The sequence below is a fragment of the Pleurodeles waltl genome, chromosome 12, assembly GCF_031143425.1.
Source record: "Pleurodeles waltl isolate 20211129_DDA chromosome 12, aPleWal1.hap1.20221129, whole genome shotgun sequence".
NCBI classification, from domain to species: Eukaryota; Metazoa; Chordata; class Amphibia; order Caudata; family Salamandridae; genus Pleurodeles; species Pleurodeles waltl.
Genome location: NC_090451.1, coordinates 678,881,017 through 678,905,230, shown reverse-complemented (window position 1 = coordinate 678,905,230; position 24,214 = coordinate 678,881,017). Strand labels below are relative to the sequence as shown.

The window sequence follows — 24,214 nt, the reverse complement described above, 5'->3', positions numbered from 1 at the left end:
ATGAAAATTCTCTGAATTTTGTTTAATATTAAGATGAACTGTCTATTAGTAAGATGACTCAGATTTTTCATTTTTAAATTGTGTAAGAGAACATGTCAGGAAACTGATCTGTAATTTAACAATTAAAGTATGAAGGTGCTGCTGAGATTTGAACTCAGGATCTCCTATTTACTAGACAGGCGCTTTAACCAGCTAAGCCACAGCACCTGCATGACAAAGTTCTATGAAATAGTTAGCTGAATGGAGTGAAATAGAAATCAGTTTTGTTTTTTTAATTTTCTTTTCTAAGTTCACACAACTCGGTTCTGAAACACTGTAGGTGAGAACACCAAATTTATTTAAAAATACTTCCATAAGAGGTGGCTTACCGTTCTTCTAATATATTGAATTATGTCTTGTGAGTGAAATGCATTAGTTAAATTCAACTCTAAATTGAATTTTCATCTCTTTCCTGGTCGTTGTAATTCTCATTTCCCTTATTCATGCATGGTATTGCTTTGAAATTCTGAAAAATACCAAGTGCTTATTTCATTATGAGATGAAGCATTCTAAAGTGAATAGGAGTCTACTCTTGTTTTTAAACTGTATTTAACATTTTCTTGAAGAAATTAAATTCTATAAGTTTGGAGCAAATTTGAGGTACTGCTGAGATTTGAACTCAGGATTTCCTGTTTAAGAGATAGGGACTTTAACCACTAAGCCACAGCACCTCTTTGACCTACAGCAATTAAATAATTCACTTAGTTGCCATTATTGGTTCTCAATGCCTTCTGTGCAGTCTTCTTTATCTGTGTTATTACGTTAGACATAAAAGAATTCCCCATCACTTAAGAAGAATACCTAAGTCTTTGTTAAAAAGTACTCATAAAAGTAGATTACATTTTTGAGTGTTTCACAAATTATTATTGTAGAGGATTGCATCACTTTTCCTCTTCAACTCCATGGTTTTATTTCCTATTTATCTTCCTCTTTGATATACCCTTCATTTTACATTCACAGTCTAGCTTCTGTCATCTTGAAAATACTCAGAATTTTATTTAGTATTAAGATGAATTATTCAATAGTAAGCTAATTATAATTTTTCATTTTGAAATTATATCAAAGGTTCATCTAATGAAAATAATCTGTTATTTAACTATAAAAAAAAGAGAAAGGTGCTGCTAAGAGTTGAAGTTAGGATCTCCTGTTTTCCATAAAGACACTTTAACCAGCTAGGCCACAGAACCTGCATGTCAAACTTTACTGGATCTGATAACAGAATGGAGTGCAATAGAAATCTTGTTTTTCAATTTTCTTTTCTAAGTTGATACAACTCTGTTGTCAAACACTATAGGTTAGAAGACCAAATTTATTTTAGAATACTTCCTTAATGAGTGACTTACCCTACCTATAGAATATAAAATTATGTGTTGTGAGTAAAATGCATTAGTTAAATTGAACTTTCAATTTGTTTGTCGTCTCTTTCCTTTTCTTTAACATTCTCTTTTCCCCTATTCTTTTATGGTATTGCTTTGAAATTCTGCAAAACACAAAGTGTTTATTTCATTTGGAGATCAAGCATTCTAAAGTCAAAAGAACACTACTCTTGTTTTTAAACTATATTTAATGTGTACTTGAAGAAATTGAGTTTTAAAAGTTTGAACTAATTCTAAAGTGTTGCTGAAATTTGAAAACAGGACTTCCTATTTATGAGAGAGAAGCTTTGACCACTAAACAACAGCACCTACTTATCTTACAAACTATGAATAGCTGACTTTGTGGAGATGACTTGTCCTCACTGCCTTCAGTGCAGTCTTGTTTATCTGTGGTGAAATGTTGAACAGAAAAGCATTCCCCACCACTTAAGAAGAATACCTACATTTTAGTTAAAAAGTACTTAGAAAAGTGGATTACATTTTTGTGTGGTTTACACATAATAATTGTAGAGGAATACATCAATTGCCTTCAACTCTAGGGTTTTAGTTCATATATACCTTCCTATTTGATTTACTCTTCCTTTTACAAAGTATTGCTTCTGTTACCATGAAAATTCTCTGAATTTTGTTTAATATTAAGATGAACTGTCTATTAGTAAGATGACTCAGATTTTTCATTTTTAAATTGTGTTAGAGAACATGTCAGGAAACTGATCTGTAATTTAACAATTAAAATATGAAGGTGCTGCTGAGATTTGAACTCAGGATCTCCTGTTTACTAGACAGGCGCTTTAACCAGCTAAGCCACAGCACCTGTGTGACAAAGTTTATTGAAATAGTTAGCTGAATGGAGTGAAATAGAAATCAGTTTTGTTTTTTTAATTTTCTTTTCTAAGTTCACACAACTCGGTTCTGGAACACTGTAGGTGAGAACACCAAATTTATTTAAAAATACTTCCATAAGAGGTGGCTTACCGTTCTTCTAATATATTGAATTATGTCTTGTGAGTGAAATGCATTAGTTAAATTCAACTCTAAATTGAATTTTCATCTCTTTCCTGGTCGTTGTGATTCTCATTTCCCTTATTCATGCATGGTATTGCTTTGAAATTCTGCAAAATACCAAGTGCTTATTTCATTATGAGATGAAGCATTCTAAAGTGAATAGGAGTCTACTCTTGTTTTTAAACTGTATTTAACATTTTCTTGAAGAAATTAAATTCTATAAGTTTGGACCAAATTTGAGGTACTACTGAGATTTGAACTCCGGATTTCCTGTTTACAAGACAGGCGCTTTAACCACTAAGCCACAGCACCTCTTTGTCCTAAGGCGATTGAATAATTCACTTAGTTGCATTATTGGTTCTCAATGCCTTCTGTGGAGTCTTCTTTTTCTGTGTTATTACTTTAGACATAAAATAATTCCCCATCACTTAAGAAGAATACCTAAGTCTTTGTTAAAATGTACTCATAAAAGTAGATTACATTTTTGAGTGTTTCACAAATTATTATTGTAGAGGATTGCATCACTTTTCCTCTTCAACTCCATGGTTTTATTTCCTATTTATCTTCCTCTTTGATATACCCTTCATTTTACATTCACAGTCTAGCTTCTGTCATCTTGAAAATACTCTGAATTTTATTTAGTATCAAGATGAATTGTTCAATAGTAAGCTGATTCAAATTTTTCATTTTTAAATTATATCAATGGTTCATCTAATGAAAATAATCTGTTATTTAACTATGAAAAGAGAAAGGTGCTGCTAAGAGTTGAAGTTATGATCTCCTGTTTTCCATAAAGACACTTTAACCACCTAGGCCACAGAACCTGCATCACAAACTTTACTGGATCTGATAACAGAATGGAGTGCAATAGAAATCTCGTTTTTCAATTTTCTTTTCTAAGTTGATACAACTCTGTTGTCAAACACTATGGGTGAGAAGACCACATTTATTTTAGAATACTTCCTTAATGAGTGACTTACCCTAGCTGTAGAATATAAAATTATGTGTTGTGAGTAAAATGCATTAGTTAAATTGAACTTTCAATATGTTTGTTGTCTCTTTCCTTTTCTTTAACATTCTCTTTTCCCCTATTCTTTTATGATATTGGTTTGAAATTCTGCAAAACACAAAGTGTTTATTTCATTTGGAGATCAAGCATTCTAAAGTCAACAGAACACTACTCCTGTTTTTAAACTATATTTAATGTTTACTTGAAGAAATTGAGTTTTAAAAGTTTGAACTAATTCTAAAATGTTGCTGAAATTTGAAAACAGGACTTCCTATTTATGAGAGAGAAGCTTTGACCACTAAACAACAGCACCTACTTATCTTACAAACTACGAATAGCTGACTTTGTGGAGATGACTTGTCCTCACTGCCTTCAGTGCAGTCTTGTTTATCTGTGGTGAAATGTTGAACAGAAAAGCATTCCCCACCACTTAAGAAGAATACCTACATTTTAGTTAAAAAGTACTTAGAAAAGTGGATTACATTTTTGTGTGGTTTACACATAATAATTGTAGAGGAATACATCAATTGCCTTCAACTCTAGGGTTTTAGTTCCTATATACCTTCCTATTTGATTTACTCTTCCTTTTACATTCAAAGTATTGCTTCTGTTACCATGAAAATTCTCTGAATTTTGTTTAATATTAAGATGAACTGTCTATTAGTAAGATGACTCAGATTTTTCATTTTTAAATTGTGTAAGAGAACATGTCAGGAAACTGATCTGTAATTTAACAATTAAAGTATGAAGGTGCTGCTGAGATTTGAACTCAGGATCTCCTATTTACTAGACAGGCGCTTTAACCAGCTAAGCCACAGCACCTGCATGACAAAGTTCTATGAAATATTTAGCTGAATGGAGTGAAATATAAATCAGTTTTGTTTTTTTAATTTTCTTTTCTAAGTTCACACAACTCGGTTCTGAAACACTGTAGGTGAGAACACCAAATTTATTTAAAAATACTTCCATAAGAGGTGGCTTACCGTTCTTCTAATATATTGAATTATGTCTTGTGAGTGAAATGCATTAGTTAAATTCAACTCTAAATTGAATTTTCATCTCTTTCCTGGTCGTTGTAATTCTCATTTCCCTTATTCATGCATGGTATTGCTTTGAAATTCTGAAAAATACCAAGTGCTTATTTCATTATGAGATAAAGCATTCTAAAGTGAATAGGAGTCTACTCTTGTTTTTAAACTGTATTTAACATTTTCTTGAAGAAATTAAATTCTATAAGTTTGGAGCAAATTTGAGGTACTGCTGAGATTTGAACTCAGGATTTCCTGTTTAAGAGACAGGGACTTTAACCACTAAGCCACAGCACCTCTTTGACCTACAGCAATTAAATAATTCACTTAGTTGCCATTATTGGTTCTCAATGCCTTCTGTGCAGTCTTCTTTATCTGTGTTATTACGTTAGACATAAAAGAATTCCCCATCACTTAAGAAGAATACCTAAGTCTTTGTTAAAAAGTACTCATAAAAGTAGATTACATTTTTGAGTGTTTCACAAATTATTATTGTAGAGGATTGCATCACTTTTCCTCTTCAACTCCATGGTTTTATTTCCTATTTATCTTCCTCTTTGATATACCCTTCATTTTACATTCACAGTCTAGCTTCTGTCATCTTGAAAATACTCAGAATTTTATTTAGTATTAAGATGAATTATTCAATAGTAAGCTAATTCTAATTTTTCATTTTGAAATTATATCAAAGGTTCATCTAATGAAAATAATCTGTTATTTAACTATAAAAAAAAGAGAAAGGTGCTGCTAAGAGTTGAAGTTAGGATCTCCTGTTTTCCATGAAGACACTTTAACCAGCTAGGCCACAGAACCTGCATGTCAAACTTTACTGGATCTGATAACAGAATGGAGTGCAATAGAAATCTTGTTTTTCAATTTTCTTTTCCAAGTTGATACAACTCTGTTGTCAAACACTATAGGTTAGAAGACCAAATTTATTTTAGAATACTTCCTTAATGAGTGACTTACCCTACCTATAGAATATAAAATTATGTGTTGTGAGTAAAATGCATTAGTTAAATTGAACTTTCAATTTGTTTGTCGTCTCTTTCCTTTTCTTTAACATTCTCTTTTCCCCTATTCTTTTATGGTATTGCTTTGAAATTCTGCAAAACACAAAGTGTTTATTTCATTTGGAGATCAAGCATTCTAAAGTCAAAAGAACACTACTCTTGTTTTTAAACTATATTTAATGTGTACTTGAAGAAATTGAATTTTAAAAGTTTGAACTAATTCTAAAGTTTTGCTGAAATTTGAAAACAGGACTTCCTATTTATGAGAGAGAAGCTTTGACCACTAAACAACAGCACCTACTTATCTTACAAACTATGAATAGCTGACTTTGTGGAGATGACTTGTCCTCACTGCCTTCAGTGCAGTCTTGTTTATCTGTGGTGAAATGTTGAACAGAAAAGCATTCCCCACCACTTTAGAAGAATACCTACATTTTAGTTAAAAAGTACTTAGAAAAGTGGATTACATTTTTGTGTGGTTTACACATAATCATTGTAGAGGAATACATCAATTGCCTTCAACTCTAGGGTTTTAGTTCATATATACCTTCCTATTTGATTTACTCTTCCTTTTACATTCAAATAATTGCTTCTGTTACCATGAAAATTCTCTGAATTTTGTTTAATATTAAGATGAACTGTCTATTAGTAAGATGACTCAGATTTTTCTTTTTTAAATTGTGTTAGAGAACATGTCAGGAAACTGATCTGTAATTTAACAATTAAAATATGAAGGTGCTGCTGAGATTTGAACTCAGGATCTCCTGTTTACTAGACAGGCGCTTTAACCAGCTAAGCCACAGCACCTGTGTGACAAAGTTTATTGAAATAGTTCGCTGAATGGAGTGAAATAGAAATCAGTTTTGTTTTTTAAATTTTCTTTTCTAAGTTCACACAACTCGGTTCTGGAACACTGTAGGTGAGAACACCAAATTTATTTAAAAATACTTCCATAAGAGGTGGCTTACCGTTCTTCTAATATATTGAATTATGTCTTGTGAGTGAAATGCATTAGTTAAATTCAACTCTAAATTGAATTTTCATCTCTTTCCTGGTCGTTGTGATTCTCATTTCCCTTATTCATGCATGGTATTGCTTTGAAATTCTGCAAAATACCAAGTGCTTATTTCATTATGAGATGAAGCATTCTAAAGTGAATAGGAGTCTACTCTTGTTTTTAAACTGTATTTAACATTTTCTTGAAGAAATTAAATTCTATAAGTTTGAACCAAATTTGAGGTACTGCTGAGATTTGAACTCAGGATTTCTTGTTTACAAGACAGGTGCTTTAACCACTAAGCCACAGCACCTCTTTGTCCTAAGGCGATTGAATAATTCACTTAGTTGCATTATTGGTTCTCAATGCCTTCTGTGGAGTCTTCTTTTTCTGTGTTATTACTTTAGACATAAAATAATTCCCCATCACTTAAGAAGAATACCTAAGTCTTTGTTAAAATGTACTCATAAAAGTAGATTACATTTTTGAGTGTTTCACAAATTATTATTGTAGAGGATTGCATCACTTTTCCTCTTCAACTCCATGGTTTGATTTCCTATTTATCTTCCTCTTTGATATACCCTTCATTTTACATTCACAGTCTAGCTTCTGTCATCTTGAAAATACTCTGAATTTTATTTAGTATCAAGATGAATTGTTCAATAGTAAGCTGATTCAAATTTTTCATTTTTAAATTATATCAAAGGTTCATCTAATGAAAATAATCTGTTATTTAACTATGAAAAGAGAAAGGTGCTGCTAAGAGTTGAAGTTATGATCTCCTGTTTTCCATAAAGACACTTTAACCACCTAGGCCACAGAACCTGCATCACAAACTTTACTGGATCTGATAACAGAATGGAGTGCAATAGAAATCTCGTTTTTCAATTTTCTTTTCTAAGTTGATACAACTCTGTTGTCAAACACTATGGGTGAGAAGACCAAATTTATTTTAGAATACTTCATTAATGAGTGACTTACCCTAGCTATAGAATATAAAATTATGTGTTGTGAGTAAAATGCATTAGTTAAATTGAACTTTCAATTTGTTTGTTGTCTCTTTCCTTTTCTTTAACATTCTCTTTTCCCCTATTCTTTTATGATATTGGTTTGAAATTCTGCAAAACACAAAGTGTTTATTTCATTTGGAGATCAAGCATTCTAAAGTCAACAGAACACTACTCTTGTTTTTAAACTATATTTAATGTTTACTTGAAGAAATTGAGTTTTAAAAGTTTGAACTAATTCTAAAGTGTTGCTGAAATTTGAAAACAGGACTTCCTATTTATGAGAGAGAAGCTTTGACCACTAAACAACAGCACCTACTTATCTTACAAACTATGAATAGCTGACTTTGTGGAGATGACTTGTCCTCACTGCCTTCAGTGCAGTCTTGTTTATCTGTGGTGAAATGTTGAACAGAAAAGCATTCCCCACCTCTTAAGAAGAATACCTACATTTTAGTTAAAAAGTACTTAGAAAAGTGGATTACATTTTTGTGTGGTTTACACATAATAATTGTAGAGGAATACATCAATTGCCTTCAACTCTAGGGTTTTAGTTCATATATACCTTCCTATTTGATTTACTCTTCCTTTTACATTCAAAGTATTGCTTCTGTTACCATGAAAATTCTCTGAATTTTGTTTAATATTAAGATGAACTGTCTATTAGTAAGATGACTCAGATTTTTCATTTTTAAATTGTGTAAGAGAACATGTCAGGAAACTGATCTGTAATTTAACAATTAAAGTATGAAGGTGCTGCTGAGATTTGAACTCAGGATCTCCTATTTACTAGACAGGCGCTTTAACCAGCTAAGCCACAGCACCTGCATGACAAAGTTCTATGAAATAGTTAGCTGAATGGAGTGAAATAGAAATCAGTTTTGTTTTTTTAATTTTCTTTTCTAAGTTCACACAACTCGGTTCTGAAACACTGTAGGTGAGAACACCAAATTTATTTAAAAATACTTCCATAAGAGGTGGCTTACCGTTCTTCTAATATATTGAATTATGTCTTGTGAGTGAAATGCATTAGTTAAATTCAACTCTAAATTGAATTTTCATCTCTTTCCTGGTCGTTGTAATTCTCATTTCCCTTATTCATGCATGGTATTGCTTTGAAATTCTGAAAAATACCAAGTGCTTATTTCATTATGAGATGAAGCATTCTAAAGTGAATAGGAGTCTACTCTTGTTTTTAAACTGTATTTAACATTTTCTTGAAGAAATTAAATTCTATAAGTTTGGAGCAAATTTGAGGTACTGCTGAGATTTGAACTCAGGATTTCCTGTTTAAGAGACAGGGACTTTAACCACTAAGCCACAGCACCTCTTTGACCTACAGCAATTAAATAATTCACTTAGTTGCCATTATTGGTTCTCAATGCCTTCTGTGCAGTCTTCTTTATCTGTGTTATTACGTTAGACATAAAAGAATTCCCCATCACTTAAGAAGAATACCTAAGTCTTTGTTAAAAAGTACTCATAAAAGTAGATTACATTTTTGAGTGTTTCACAAATTATTATTGTAGAGGATTGCATCACTTTTCCTCTTCAACTCCATGGTTTTATTTCCTATTTATCTTCCTCTTTGATATACCCTTCATTTTACATTCACAGTCTAGCTTCTGTCATCTTGAAAATACTCAGAATTTTATTTAGTATTAAGATGAATTATTCAATAGTAAGCTAATTCTAATTTTTCATTTTGAAATTATATCAAAGGTTCATCTAATGAAAATAATCTGTTATTTAACTATAAAAAAAAGAGAAAGGTGCTGCTAAGAGTTGAAGTTAGGATCTCCTGTTTTCCATAAAGACACTTTAACCAGCTAGGCCACAGAACCTGCATGTCAAACTTTACTGGATCTGATAACAGAATGCAGTGCAATAGAAATCTTGTTTTTCAATTTTCTTTTCTAAGTTGATACAACTCTGTTGTCAAACACTATAGGTTAGAAGACCAAATTTATTTTAGAATACTTCCTTAATGAGTGACTTACCCTACCTATAGAATATAAAATTATGTGTTGTGAGTAAAATGCATTAGTTAAATTGAACTTTCAATTTGTTTGTCGTCTCTTTCCTTTTCTTTAACATTCTCTTTTCCCCTATTCTTTTATGGTATTGCTTTGAAATTCTGCAAAACACAAAGTGTTTATTTCATTTGGAGATCAAGCATTCTAAAGTCAAAAGAACACTACTCTTGTTTTTAAACTATATTTAATGTGTACTTGAAGAAATTGAGTTTTAAAAGTTTGAACTAATTCTAAAGTGTTGCTGAAATTTGAAAACAGGACTTCCTATTTATGAGAGAGAAGCTTTGACCACTAAACAACAGCACCTACTTATCTTACAAACTATGAATAGCTGACTTTGTGGAGATGACTTGTCCTCAGTGCCTTCAGTGCAGTCTTGTTTATCTGTGGTGAAATGTTGAACAGAAAAGCATTCCCCACCACTTAAGAAGAATACCTACATTTTAGTTAAAAAGTACTTAGAAAAGTGGATTACATTTTTGTGTGGTTTACACATAATAATTGTAGAGGAATACATCAATTGCCTTCAACTCTAGGGTTTTAGTTCATATATACCTTCCTATTTGATTTACTCTTCCTTTTACATTCAAAGTATTGCTTCTGTTACCATGAAAATTCTCTGAATTTTGTTTAATATTAAGATGAACTGTCTATTAGTAAGATGACTCAGATTTTTCATTTTTAAATTGTGTAAGTGAACATGTCAGGAAACTGATCTGTAATTTAACAATTAAAATATGAAGGTGCTGCTGAGATTTGAACTCAGGATCTCCTGTTTACTAGACAGGTGCTTTAACCAGCTAAGCCACAGCACCTGCATGACAAAGTTCTATGAAATAGTTAGCTGAATGGAGTGAAATAGAAATCAGTTTTGTTTTTTTAGTTTTCTTTTCTAAGTTCACACAACTCTGTTCTTAAACACTGTAGGTGAGAACACCAAATTTATTTAAAAATACTTCCATAAGAGGTGGCTTACCGTTCTTCTAGAATATTGAATTATGTCTTGTGAGTGAAATGCATTAGTTAAATTCAACTCTAAATTGAATTTTCATCTCTTTCCTGGTCGTTGTAATTCTCATTTCCCTTATTCATGCATTGTATTGCTTTGAAATTCTGCAAATACCAAGTGCTTATTTCATTATGAGATGAAGCATTCTAAAGTGAATAGGAGTCTACTCTTGTTTTTAAACTGTATTTAACATTTTCTTGAAGAAATTAAATTCTATAAGTTTGGAGCAAATTTGAGGTACTGCTGAGATTTGAAATCAGGATTTCTTGTTTACGAGACAGGCGCTTTAACCACTAAGCCACAGCACCTCTTTGCCCTACGGCAATTGAATAATTCACTTAGTTGCTATTATTGGTTCTCAATGCCTTCTGTGCAGTCTTCTTTATCTGTGTTATTACGTTAGACATAAAAGAATTCCCCATCACTTAAGAAGAATACCTAAGTCTTTGTTAAAAAGTACTCATAAAAGTAGATTACATTTTTGAGTGTTTCACAAATTATTATTGTAGAGGATTGCATCACTTTTCCTCTTCAACTCCATGGTTTTATTTCCTATTTATCTTCCTCTTTGATATACCCTTCATTTTACATTCACAGTCTAGCTTCTGTCATCTTGAAAATACTCTGAATTGTATTTAGTATTAAGATGAATTGTTCAATAGTAAGCTAATTCTAATTTTTCATTTTGAAATTATATCAAAGGTTCATCTAATGAAAATAATCTGTTATTTAACTATGAAAAGAAAAAAGGTGCTGCTAAGAGTTGAAGTTAGGATCTCCTGTTTTCCATAAAGACACTTTAACCACCTAGGCCACAGAACCTGCATGACAAACTTTACTGGATCTGATAACAGAATGGAGTGCAATAGAAATCTCGTTTTTCAATTTTCTTTTCTAAGTTGATACAACTCTGTTGTCAAACACTATAGGTGAGAAGACCTCATTTATTTTAAAATACTTCCTTAATGAGTGACTTACCCTACCTATAGAATATTGAATTATGTGTTGTGAGTAAAATGCATTAGTTAAATTGAACTTTCAATTTGTTTGTCGTCTCTTTCCTTTTCTTTAACATTCTCTTTTCCCCTATTCATTTATGGTATTGCTTTGAAATTCTGCAAAACACAAAGTGTTTATTTCATTTGGTGATCAAGCATTCTAAAGTCAACAGAACACTACTCTTGTTTTTAAACTATATTTAATGTTTACTTGAAGAAATTGAGTTTTAAAAGTTTGAACTAATTCTAAAGTGTTGCTGAAATTTGAAAACAGGACTTCCTATTTATGAGAGAGAAGCTTTGACCACTAAACAACAGCACCTACTTATCTTACAAAATATGAATAGCTGACTTTGTGGAGATGACTTGTCCTCACTGCCTTCAGTGCAGTCTTGTTTATCTGTGGTGAAATGTTGAACAGAAAAGCATTCCCCACCACTTAAGAAGAATACCTACATTTTAGTTAAAAAGTGCTTGGAAAAGTGGATTAAATTTTTGAGTGGTTTACACATAATAATTGTAGAAGAATACATCAATTGCCTTCAACTCTAGGGTTTTAGTTCATATATACCTTCCTATTTGATTTACTCTTCCTTTTACATTCAAAGTATTGCTTCTGTTACCATGAAAATTCTCTGAATTTTGTTTAATATTAAGATGAACTGTCTATTAGTAAGATGACTCAGATTTTTCATTTTTAAATTGTGTTAGAGAACATGTCAGGAAACTGATCTGTAATTTAACAATTAAAATATGAAGGTGCTGCTGAGATTTGAACTCAGGATCTCCTGTTTACTAGACAGGCGCTTTAACCAGCTAAGCCACAGCACCTGTGTGACAAAGTTTATTGAAATAGTTAGCTGAATGGAGTGAAATAGAAATCAGTTTTGTTTTTTTAATTTTCTTATCTAAGTTCACACAACTCGGTTCTGGAACACTGTAGGTGAGAACACCAAATTTATTTAAAAATACTTCCATAAGAGGTGGCTTACCGTTCTTCTAATATATTGAATTATGTCTTGTGAGTGAAATGCATTAGTTAAATTCAAGTCTAAATTGAATTTTCATCTCTTTCCTGGTCGTTGTGATTCTCATTTCCCTTATTCATGCATGGTATTGCTTTGAAATTCTGCAAAATACCAAGTGCTTATTTCATTATGAGATGAAGCATTCTAAAGTGAATAGGAGTCTACTCTTGTTTTTAAACTGTATTTAACATTTTCTTGAAGAAATTAAATTCTATAAGTTTGGACCAAATTTGAGGTACTGCTGAGATTTGAACTCAGGATTTCTTGTTTACAAGACAGGCGCTTTAACCACTAAGCCACAGCACCTCTTTGTCCTAAGGCGATTGAATAATTCACTTAGTTGCATTATTGGTTCTCAATGCCTTCTGTGGAGTCTTCTTTTTCTGTGTTATTACTTTAGACATAAAATAATTCCCCATCACTTAAGAAGAATACCTAAGTCTTTGTTAAAATGTACTCATAAAAGTAGATTACATTTTTGAGTGTTTCACAATTTATTATTGTAGAGGATTGCATCACTTTTCCTCTTCAACTCCATGGTTTGATTTCCTATTTATCTTCCTCTTTGATATACCCTTCATTTTACATTCACAGTCTAGCTTCTGTCATCTTGAAAATACTCTGAATTTTATTTAGTATCAAGATGAATTGTTCAATAGTAAGCTGATTCAAATTTTTCATTTTTAAATTATATCAAAGGTTCATCTAATGAAAATAATCTGTTATTTAACTATGAAAAGAGAAAGGTGCTGCTAAGAGTTGAAGTTATGATCTCCTGTTTTCCATAAAGACACTTTAACCACCTAGGCCACAGAACCTGCATCACAAACTTTACTGGATCTGATAACAGAATGGAGTGCAATAGAAATCTCGTTTTTCAATTTTCTTTTCTAAGTTGATACAACTCTGTTGTCAAACACTATGGGTGAGAAGACCAAATTTATTTTAGAATACTTCCTTAATGAGTGACTTATCCTAGCTATAGAATATAAAATTATGTGTTGTGAGTAAAATGCATTAGTTAAATTGAACTTTCAATTTGTTTGTTGTCTCTTTCCTTTTCTTTAACATTCTCTTTTCCCCTATTCTTTTATGATATTGGTTTGAAATTCTGCAAAACACAAAGTGTTTATTTCATTTGGAGATCAAGCATTCTAAAGTCAACAGAACACTACTCTTGTTTTTAAACTATATTTAATGTTTACTTGAAGAAATTGAGTTTTAAAAGTTTGAACTAATTCTAAAGTGTTGCTGAAATTTGAAAACAGGACTTCCTATTTATGAGAGAGAAGCTTTGACCACTAAACAACAGCACCTACTTATCTTACAAACTATGAATAGCTGACTTTGTGGAGATGACTTGTCCTCACTGCCTTCAGTGCAGACTTGTTTATCTGTGGTGAAATGTTGAACAGAAAAGCATTCCCCACCACTTAAGAAGAATACCTACATTTTAGTTAAAAAGTACTTAGAAAAGTGGATTACATTTTTGTGTGGTTTACACATAATAATTGTAGAGGAATACATCATTTGCCTTCAACTCTAGGGTTTTAGTTCATATATACCTTCCTATTTGATTTACTCTTCCTTTTACATTCAAAGTATTGCTTCTGTTACCATGAAAATTCTCTGAATTTTGTTTAATATTAAGATGAACTGTCTATTAGTAAGATGACTCAGATTTTTCATTTTTAAATTGTGTAAGTGAACATGTCAGGAAACTGATCTGTAATTTAACAATTAAAATATGAAGGTGCTGCTGAGATTTGAACTCAGGACCTCCTGTTAACTAGACAGGCGCTTTAACCAGCTAAGCCACATCACCTGCATGACAAAGGTCTATGAAATAGTTAGCTGAATGGAGTGAAATAGAAATCAGTTTTGTTTTTTTAATTTTCTTTTCTAAGTTTACACAACTCGGTTCTGAAACACTGTAGGTGAGAACACCAAATTTATTTAAAAATACTTCCATAAGAGGTGGCTTACCGTTCTTCTAATATATTGAATTATGTCTTGTGAGTGAAATGCATTAGTTAAATTCAACTCTAAATTGAATTTTCATCTCTTTCCTGGTCGTTGTAATTCTCATTTCCCTTATTCATGCATGGTATTGCTTTGAAATTCTGAAAAATACCAAGTGCTTATTTCATTATGAGATGAAGCATTCTAAAGTGAATAGGAGTCTACTCTTGTTTTTAAACTGTATTTAACATTTTCTTGAAGAAATTAAATTCTATAAGTTTGGAGCAAATTTGAGGTACTGCTGAGATTTGAACTCAGGATTTCCTGTTTAAGAGACAGGGACTTTAACCACTAAGCCACAGCACCTCTTTGACCTACAGCCATTAAATAATTCACTTAGTTGCCATTATTGGTTCTCAATGCCTTCTGTGCAGTCTTCTTTATCTGTGTTATTACGTTAGACATAAAAGAATTCCCCATCACTTAAGAAGAATACCTAAGTCTTTGTTAAAAAGTACTCATAAAAGTAGATTACATTTTTGAGTGTTTCACAAATTATTATTGTAGAGGATTGCATCACTTTTCCTCTTCCAATCCATGGTTTTATTTCCTATTTATCTTCCTCTTTGATATACCCTTCATTTTACATTCACAGTCTAGCTTCTGTCATCTTGAAAATACTCAGAATTTTATTTAGTATTAAGATGAATTATTCAATAGTAAGCTAATTATAATTTTTCATTTTGAAATTATATCAAAGGTTCATCTAATGAAAATAATCTGTTATTTAACTATAAAAAAAAAGAGAAAGGTGCTGCTAAGAGTTGAAGTTAGGATCTCCTGTTTTCCATAAAGACACTTTAACCAGCTAGGCCACAGAACCTGCATGTCAAACTTTACTGGATCTGATAACAGAATGGAGTGCAATAGAAATCTTGTTTTTCAATTTTCTTTTCTAAGTTGATACAACTCTGTTGTCAAACACTATAGGTTAGAAGACCAAATTTATTTTAGAATACTTCCTTAATGAGTGACTTACCCTACCTATAGAATATAAAATTATGTGTTGTGAGTAAAATGCATTAGTTAAATTGAACTTTCAATTTGTTTGTCGTCTCTTTCCTTTTCTTTAACATTCTCTTTTCCCCTATTCTTTTATGGTATTGCTTTGAAATTCTGCAAAACACAAAGTGTTTATTTCATTTGGAGATCAAGCATTCTAAAGTCAAAAGAACACTACTCTTGTTTTTAAACTATATTTAATGTGTACTTGAAGAAATTGAGTTTTAAAAGTTTGAACTAATTCTAAAGTGTTGCTGAAATTTGAAAACAGGACTTCCTATTTATGAGAGAGAAGCTTTGACCACTAAACAACAGCACCTACTTATCTTACAAACTATGAATACCTGACTTTGTGGAGATGACTTGTCCTCACTGCCTTCAGTGCAGTCTTGTTTATCTGTGGTGAAATGTTGAACAGAAAAGCATTCCCCACCACTTAAGAAGAATACCTACATTTTAGTTAAAAAGTACTTAGAAAAGTGGATTACATTTTTGTGTGGTTTACACATAATAATTGTAGAGGAATACATCAATTGCCTTCAACTCTAGGGTTTTAGTTCATATATACCTTCCTATTTGATTTACTCTTCCTTTTACAAAGTATTGCTTCTGTTACCATGAAAATTCTCTGAATTTTGTTTAATATTAAGATGAACTGTCTATTAGTAAGATGACTCAGATTTTTCATTTTTAAATTGTGTTAGAGAACATGTCAGGAAACTGATCTGTAATTTAACAATTAAAATATTAAGGTGCTGCTGAGATTTAAACTCAGGATCTCCTGTTTACTAGACAGGCGCTTTAACCAGCTAATCCACAGCACCTGTGTGACAAAGTTTATTGAAATAGTTAGCTGAATGGAGTGAAATAGAAATCAGTTTTGTTTTTTTAATTTTCTTTTCTAAGTTCACACAACTCGGTTCTGGAACACTGTAGGTGAGAACACCAAATTTATTTAAAAATACTTCCATAAGAGGTGGCTTACCGTTCTTCTAATATATTGAATTATGTCTTGTGAGTGAAATGCATTAGTTAAATTCAACTCTAAATTGAATTTTCATCTCTTTCCTGGTCGTTGTGATTCTCATTTCCCTTATTCATGCATGGTATTGCTTTGAAATTCTGCAAAATACCAAGTGCTTATTTCATTATGAGATGAAGCATTCTAAAGTGAATAGGAGTCTACTCTTGTTTTTAAACTGTATTTAACATTTTCTTGAAGAAATTAAATTCTATAAGTTTGGACCAAATTTGAGGTACTGCTGAGATTTGAACTCAGGATTTCTTGTTTACAAGACAGGCGCTTTAACCACTAAGCCACAGCACCTCTTTGTCCTAAGGCGATTGAATAATTCACTTAGTTGCATTATTGGTTCTCAATGCCTTCTGTGGAGTCTTCTTTTTCTGTGTTATTACTTTAGACATAAAATAATTCCCCATCACTTAAGAAGAATACCTAAGTCTTTGTTTAAATGTACTCATAAAAGTAGATTACATTTTTGAGTGTTTCACAAATTATTATTGTAGAGGATTGCATCACTTTTCCTCTTCAACTCCATGGTTTGATTTCCTATTTATCTTCCTCTTTGATATACCCTTCATTTTACATTCACAGTCTAGCTTCTGTCATCTTGAAAATACTCTGAATTTTATTTAGTATCAAGATGAATTGTTCAATAGTAAGCTGATTCAAATTTTTCATTTTTAAATTATATCAAAGGTTCATCTAATGAAAATAATCTGTTATTTAACTATGAAAAGAGAAAGGTGCTGCTAAGAGTTGAAGTTATGATCTCCTGTTTTCCATAAAGACACTTTAACCACCTAGGCCATAGAACCTGCATCACAAACTTTACTGGATCTGATAACAGAATGGAGTGCAATAGAAATCTCATTTTTCAATTTTCTTTTCTAAGTTGATGCAACTCTGTTGTCGAACACTATGGGTGAGAAGACCACATTTATTTTAGAATACTTCCTTAATGAGTGACTTACCCTAGCTATAGAATATAAAATTATGTGTTGTGAGTAAAATGCATTAGTTAAATTGAACTTTCAATTTGTTTGTTGTCTCTTTCCTTTTCTTTAACATTCTCTTTTCCCCTATTCTTTTATGATATTGGTTTGAAATTCTGCAAAACACAAAGTGTTTATTTCATTTGGAGATCAAGCATTCTAAAGTCAACAGAACACTACTCTTGTTTTTAAACTATATTTAATGTTTACTTGAAGAAATTGAGTTTTAAAAGTTTGAACTAATTCTAAAGTGTTGCTGAAATTTGAAAACAGGACTTCCTATTTATGAGAGAGAAGCTTTGACCACTAAACAACAGCACCTACTTATCTTACAAACTATGAATAGCTGACTTTGTGGAGATGACTTGTCCTCACTGCCTTCAGTGCAGTCTTGTTTATCTGTGGTGAAATGTTGAACAGAAAAGCATTCCCCACCACTTAAGAAGAATACCTACATTTTAGTTAAAAAGTACTTAGAAAAGTGGATTACATTTTTGTGTGGTTTACACATAATAATTGTAGAGGAATACATCAATTGCCTTCAACTCTAGGGTTTTAGTTCATATATACCTTCCTATTTGATTTACTCTTCCTTTTACATTCAAAGTATTACTTCTGTTACCATGAAAATTCTCTGAATTTTGTTTAATATTAAGATGAACTGTCTATTAGTAAGATGACTCAGATTTTTCATTTTTAAATTGTGTAAGAGAACATGTCAGGAAACTGATCTGTAATTTAACAATTAAAGTATGAAGGTGCTGCTGAGATTTGAACTCAGGATCTCCTATTTACTAGACAGGCGCTTTAACCAGCTAAGCCACAGCACCTGCATGACAAAGTTCTATGAAATAGTTAGCTGAATGGAGTGAAATAGAAATCAGTTTTGTTTTTTTAATTTTCTTTTCTAAGTTCACACAACTCGGTTCTGAAACACTGTAGGTGAGAACACCAAATTTATTTAAAAATACTTCCATAAGAGGTGGCTTACCGTTCTTCTAATATATTGAATTATGTCTTGTGAGTGAAATGCATTAGTTAAATTCAACTCTAAATTGAATTTTCATCTCTTTCCTGGTCGTTGTAATTCTCATTTCCCTTATTCATGCATGGTATTGCTTTGAAATTCTGAAAAATACCAAGTGCTTATTTCATTATGAGATGAAGCATTCTAAAGTGAATAGGAGTCTACTCTTGTTTTTAAACTGTATTTAACATTTTCTTGAAGAAATTAAATTCTATAAGTTTGGAGCAAATTTGAGGTACTGCTGAGATTTGAACTCAGGATTTCCTGTTTAAGAGACAGGGACTTTAACCACTAAGCCACAGCACCTCTTTGACCTACAGCAATTAAATAATTCACTTAGTTGCCATTATTGGTTCTCAATGCCTTCTGTGCAGTCTTCTTTATCTGTGTTATTACGTTAGACATAAAAGAATTCCCCATCACTTAAGAAGAATACCTAAGTCTTTGTTAAAAAGTACTCATAAAAGTAGATTACATTTTTGAGTGTTTCACAAATTATTATTGTAGAGGATTGCATCACTTTTCCTCTTCAACTCCATGGTTTTATTTCCTATTTATCTTCCTCTTTGATATACCCTTCATTTTACATTCACAGTCTAGCTTCTGTCATCTTGAAAATACTCAGAATTTTATTTAGTATTAAGATGAATTATTCAATAGTAAGCTAATTCTAATTTTTCATTTTGAAATTATATCAAAGGTTCATCTAATGAAAATAATCTGTTATTTAACTATAAAAAAAAGAGAAAGGTGCTGCTAAGAGTTGAAGTTAGGATCTCCTGTTTTCCATAAAGACACTTTAACCAGCTAGGCCACAGAACCTGCATGTCAAACTTTACTGGATCTGATAACAGAATGGAGTGCAATAGAAATCTTGTTTTTCAATTTTCTTTTCTAAGTTGATACAACTCTGTTGTCAAACACTATAGGTTAGAAGACCAAATTTATTTTAGAATACTTCCTTAATGAGTGACTTACCCTACCTATAGAATATAAAATTATGTGTTGTGAGTAAAATGCATTAGTTAAATTGAACTTTCAATTTGTTTGTCGTCTCTTTCCTTTTCTTTAACATTCTCTTTTCCCCTATTCTTTTATGGTATTGCTTTGAAATTCTGCAAAACACAAAGTGTTTATTTCATTTGGAGATCAAGCATTCTAAAGTCAAAAGAACACTACTCTTGTTTTTAAACTATATTTAATGTGTACTTGAAGAAATTGAGTTTTAAAAGTTTGAACTAATTCTAAAGTGTTGTTGAAATTTGAAAACAGGACTTCCTATTTATGAGAGAGAAGCTTTGACCACTAAACAACAGCACCTACTTATCTTACAAACTATGAATAGCTGACTTTGTGGAGATGACTTGTCCTCACTGCCTTCAGTGCAGTCTTGTTTATCTGTGGTGAAATGTTGAACAGAAAAGCATTCCCCACCACTTAAGAAGAATACCTACATTTTAGTTAAAAAGTACTTAGAAAAGTGGATTACATTTTTGTGTGGTTTACACATAATAATTGTAGAGGAATACATCAATTGCCTTCAACTCTAGGGTTTTAGTTCATATATACCTTCCTATTTGATTTACTCTTCCTTTTACATTCAAAGTATTGCTTCTGTTACCATGAAAATTCTCTGAATTTTGTTTAATATTAAGATGAACTGTCTATTAGTAAGATGACTCAGATTTTTCATTTTTAAATTGTGTAAGAGAACATGTCAGGAAACTGATCTGTAATTTAACAATTAAAGTATGAAGGTGCTGCTGAGATTTGAACTCTGGATCTCCTATTTCCTCGACAGGCGCTTTAACCAGCTAAGCCACAGCACCTGCATGACAAAGTTCTATGAAATAGTTAGCTGAATGGAGTGAAATAGAAATCAGTTTTGTTTTTTTAATTTTCTTTTCTAAGTTCACACAACTCGGTTCTGAAACACTGTAGGTGAGAACACCAAATTTATTTAAAAATACTTCCATAAGAGGTGGCTTACCGTTCTTCTAATATATTGAATTATGTCTTGTGAGTGAAATGCATTAGTTAAATTCAACTCTAAATTGAATTTTCATCTCTTTCCTGGTCGTTGTGATTCTCATTTCCCTTATTCATGCATGGTATTGCTTTGAAATTCTGCAAAATACCAAGTGCTTATTTCATTATGAGATGAAGCATTCTAAAGTGAATAGGAGTCTACTCTTGTTTTTAAACTGTATTTAACATTTTCTTGAAGAAATTAAATTCTATAAGTTTGGACCAAATTTGAGGTACTGCTGAGATTTGAACTCAGGATTTCTTGTTTACAAGACAGGCGCTTTAACCACTAAGCCACAGCACCTCTTTGTCCTAAGGCGATTGAATAATTCACTTAGTTGCATTATTGGTTCTCAATGCCTTCTGTGGAGTCTTCTTTTTCTGTGTTATTACTTTAGACATAAAATAATTCCCCATCACTTAAGAAGAATACCTAAGTCTTTGTTAAAATGTACTCATAAAAGTAGATTACATTTTTGAGTGTTTCACAAATTATTATTGTAGAGGATTGCATCACTTTTCCTCTTCAACTCCATGGTTTGATTTCCTATTTATCTTCCTCTTTGATATACCCTTCATTTTACATTCACAGTCTAGCTTCTGTCATCTTGAAAATACTCTGAATTTTATTTAGTATCAAGATGAATTGTTCAATAGTAAGCTGATTCAAATTTTTCATTTTTAAATTATATCAAAGGTTCATCTAATGAAAATAATCTGTTATTTAACTATGAAAAGAGAAAGGTGCTGCTAAGAGTTGAAGTTATGATCTCCTGTTTTCCATAAAGACACTTTAACCACCTAGGCCATAGAACCTGCATCACAAACTTTACTGGATCTGATAACAGAATGGAGTGCAATAGAAATCTCGTTTTTCAATTTTCTTTTCTAAGTTGATGCAACTCTGTTGTCAAACACTATGGGTGAGAAGACCACATTTATTTTAGAATACTTCCTTAATGAGTGACTTACCCTAGCTATAGAATATAAAATTATGTGTTGTGAGTAAAATGCATTAGTTAAATTGAACTTTCAATTTGTTTGTTGTCTCTTTCCTTTTCTTTAACATTCTCTTTTCCCCTATTCTTTTATGATATTGGTTTGAAATTCTGCAAAACACAAAGTGTTTATTTCATTTGGAGATCAAGCATTCTAAAGTCAACAGAACACTACTCTTGTTTTTAAACTATATTTAATGTTTACTTGAAGAAATTGAGTTTTAAAAGTTTGAACTAATTCTAAAGTGTTGCTGAAATTTGAAAACAGGACTTCCTATTTATGAGAGAGAAGCTTTGACCACTAAACAACAGCACCTACTTATCTTACAAACTATGAATAGCTGACTTTGTGGAGATGACTTGTCCTCACTGCCTTCAGTGCAGTCTTGTTTATCTGTGGTGAAATGTTGAACAGAAAAGCATTCCCCACCACTTAAGAAGAATACCTACATTTTAGTTAAAAAGTACTTAGAAAAGTGGATTACATTTTTGTGTGGTTTACACATAATAATTGTAGAGGAATACATCAATTGCCTTCAACTCTAGGGTTTTAGTTCATATATACCTTCCTATTTGATTTACTCTTCCTTTTACATTCAAAGTATTACTTCTGTTACCATGAAAATTCTCTGAATTTTGTTTAATATTAAGATGAACTGTCTATTAGTAAGATGACTCAGATTTTTCATTTTTAAATTGTGTAAGAGAACATGTCAGGAAACTGATCTGTAATTTAACAATTAAAGTATGAAGGTGCTGCTGAGATTTGAACTCAGGATCTCCTATTTACTAGACAGGCGCTTTAACCAGCTAAGCCACAGCACCTGCATGACAAAGTTCTATGAAATAGTTAGCTGAATGGAGTGAAATAGAAATCAGTTTTGTTTTTTTAATTTTCTTTTCTAAGTTCACACAACTCGGTTCTGAAACACTGTAGGTGAGAACACCAAATTTATTTAAAAATACTTCCATAAGAGGTGGCTTACTGTTCTTCTAATATATTGAATTATGTCTTGTGAGTGAAATGCATGAGTTAAATTCAACTCTAAATTGAATTTTCATCTCTTTCCTGGTCGTTGTAATTCTCATTTCCCTTATTCATGCATGGTATTGCTTTGAAATTCTGAAAAATACCAAGTGCTTATTTCATTATGAGATGAAGCATTCTAAAGTGAATAGGAGTCTACTCTTGTTTTTAAACTGTATTTAACATTTTCTTGAAGAAATTAAATTCTATAAGTTTGGAGCAAATTTGAGGTACTGCTGAGATTTGAACTCAGGATTTCCTGTTTAAGAGACAGGGACTTTAACCACTAAGCCACAGCACCTCTTTGACCTACAGCAATTAAATAATTCACTTAGTTGCCATTATTGGTTCTCAATGCCTTCTGTGCAGTCTTCTTTATCTGTGTTATTACGTTAGACATAAAAGAATTCCCCATCACTTAAGAAGAATACCTAAGTCTTTGTTAAAAAGTACTCATAAAAGTAGATTACATTTTTGAGTGTTTCACAAATTATTATTGTAGAGGATTGCATCACTTTTCCTCTTCAACTCCATGGTTTTATTTCCTATTTATCTTCCTCTTTGATATACCCTTCATTTTACATTCACAGTCTAGCTTCTGTCATCTTGAAAATACTCAGAATTTTATTTAGTATTAAGATGAATTATTCAATAGTAAGCTAATTCTAATTTTTCATTTTGAAATTATATCAAAGGTTCATCTAATGAAAATAATCTGTTATTTAACTATAAAAAAAAGAGAAAGGTGCTGCTAAGAGTTGAAGTTAGGATCTCCTGTTTTCCATAAAGACACTTTAACCAGCTAGGCCACAGAACCTGCATGTCAAACTTTACTGGATCTGATAACAGAATGGAGTGCAATAGAAATCTTGTTTTTCAATTTTCTTTTCTAAGTTGATACAACTCTGTTGTCAAACACTATAGGTTAGAAGACCAAATTTATTTTAGAATACTTCCTTAATGAGTGACTTACCCTACCTATAGAATATAAAATTATGTGTTGTGAGTAAAATGCATTAGTTAAATTGAACTTTCAATTTGTTTGTCGTCTCTTTCCTTTTCATTAACATTCTCTTTTCCCCTATTCTTTTATGGTATTGCTTTGAAATTCTGCAAAACACAAAGTGTTTATTTCATTTGGAGATCAAGCATTCTAAAGTCAAAAGAACACTACTCTTGTTTTTAAACTATATTTAATGTGTACTTGAAGAAATTGAGTTTTAAAAGTTTGAACTAATTCTAAAGTGTTGTTGAAATTTGAAAACAGGACTTCCTATTTATGAGAGAGAAGCTTTGACCACTAAACAACAGCACCTACTTATCTTACAAACTATGAATAGCTGACTTTGTGGAGATGACTTGTCCTCACTGCCTTCAGTGCAGTCTTGTTTATCTGTGGTGAAATGTTGAACAGAAAAGCATTCCCCACCACTTAAGAAGAATACCTACTTTTTAGTTAAAAAGTACTTAGAAAAGTGGATTACATTTTTGTGTGGTTTACACATAATAATTGTAGAGGAATACATCAATTGCCTTCAACTCTAGGGTT

General features: G+C 31.6%; 16 non-coding genes across 16 annotated transcripts; all 16 read right to left on the bottom strand.

Annotated features, from left to right (window-relative positions):
* Positions 1-133: 133 nt before the first annotated feature.
* On the bottom strand, positions 134-207 carry TRNAT-AGU (transfer RNA threonine (anticodon AGU)). Its single transcript has one exon. It is a non-coding gene; the product is annotated as a tRNA-Thr (tRNA).
* A 1,948-nt stretch (positions 208-2,155) lies between these two features.
* Positions 2,156-2,229, bottom strand: TRNAT-AGU (transfer RNA threonine (anticodon AGU)). The gene has a single exon. It is a non-coding gene; the product is annotated as a tRNA-Thr (tRNA).
* A 430-nt stretch (positions 2,230-2,659) lies between these two features.
* On the bottom strand, positions 2,660-2,732 carry TRNAT-UGU (transfer RNA threonine (anticodon UGU)). Its single transcript has one exon. It is a non-coding gene; the product is annotated as a tRNA-Thr (tRNA).
* Positions 2,733-4,177: 1,445 nt separating this feature from the next.
* TRNAT-AGU (transfer RNA threonine (anticodon AGU)) lies at positions 4,178-4,251 on the bottom strand. Its single transcript has one exon. It is a non-coding gene; the product is annotated as a tRNA-Thr (tRNA).
* Positions 4,252-6,203: 1,952 nt separating this feature from the next.
* TRNAT-AGU (transfer RNA threonine (anticodon AGU)) lies at positions 6,204-6,277 on the bottom strand. The gene has a single exon. It is a non-coding gene; the product is annotated as a tRNA-Thr (tRNA).
* A 430-nt stretch (positions 6,278-6,707) lies between these two features.
* TRNAT-UGU (transfer RNA threonine (anticodon UGU)) lies at positions 6,708-6,780 on the bottom strand. The gene has a single exon. It is a non-coding gene; the product is annotated as a tRNA-Thr (tRNA).
* A 1,445-nt stretch (positions 6,781-8,225) lies between these two features.
* Positions 8,226-8,299, bottom strand: TRNAT-AGU (transfer RNA threonine (anticodon AGU)). Its single transcript has one exon. It is a non-coding gene; the product is annotated as a tRNA-Thr (tRNA).
* A 1,952-nt stretch (positions 8,300-10,251) lies between these two features.
* On the bottom strand, positions 10,252-10,325 carry TRNAT-AGU (transfer RNA threonine (anticodon AGU)). Its single transcript has one exon. It is a non-coding gene; the product is annotated as a tRNA-Thr (tRNA).
* A 1,949-nt stretch (positions 10,326-12,274) lies between these two features.
* TRNAT-AGU (transfer RNA threonine (anticodon AGU)) lies at positions 12,275-12,348 on the bottom strand. Its single transcript has one exon. It is a non-coding gene; the product is annotated as a tRNA-Thr (tRNA).
* A 430-nt stretch (positions 12,349-12,778) lies between these two features.
* TRNAT-UGU (transfer RNA threonine (anticodon UGU)) lies at positions 12,779-12,851 on the bottom strand. Its single transcript has one exon. It is a non-coding gene; the product is annotated as a tRNA-Thr (tRNA).
* A 1,445-nt stretch (positions 12,852-14,296) lies between these two features.
* TRNAT-AGU (transfer RNA threonine (anticodon AGU)) lies at positions 14,297-14,370 on the bottom strand. The gene has a single exon. It is a non-coding gene; the product is annotated as a tRNA-Thr (tRNA).
* Positions 14,371-16,319: 1,949 nt separating this feature from the next.
* TRNAT-AGU (transfer RNA threonine (anticodon AGU)) lies at positions 16,320-16,393 on the bottom strand. The gene has a single exon. It is a non-coding gene; the product is annotated as a tRNA-Thr (tRNA).
* Positions 16,394-16,823: 430 nt separating this feature from the next.
* On the bottom strand, positions 16,824-16,896 carry TRNAT-UGU (transfer RNA threonine (anticodon UGU)). The gene has a single exon. It is a non-coding gene; the product is annotated as a tRNA-Thr (tRNA).
* Positions 16,897-18,341: 1,445 nt separating this feature from the next.
* TRNAT-AGU (transfer RNA threonine (anticodon AGU)) lies at positions 18,342-18,415 on the bottom strand. Its single transcript has one exon. It is a non-coding gene; the product is annotated as a tRNA-Thr (tRNA).
* Positions 18,416-20,871: 2,456 nt separating this feature from the next.
* TRNAT-UGU (transfer RNA threonine (anticodon UGU)) lies at positions 20,872-20,944 on the bottom strand. Its single transcript has one exon. It is a non-coding gene; the product is annotated as a tRNA-Thr (tRNA).
* A 1,445-nt stretch (positions 20,945-22,389) lies between these two features.
* Positions 22,390-22,463, bottom strand: TRNAT-AGU (transfer RNA threonine (anticodon AGU)). The gene has a single exon. It is a non-coding gene; the product is annotated as a tRNA-Thr (tRNA).
* Positions 22,464-24,214: the final 1,751 nt, after the last annotated feature.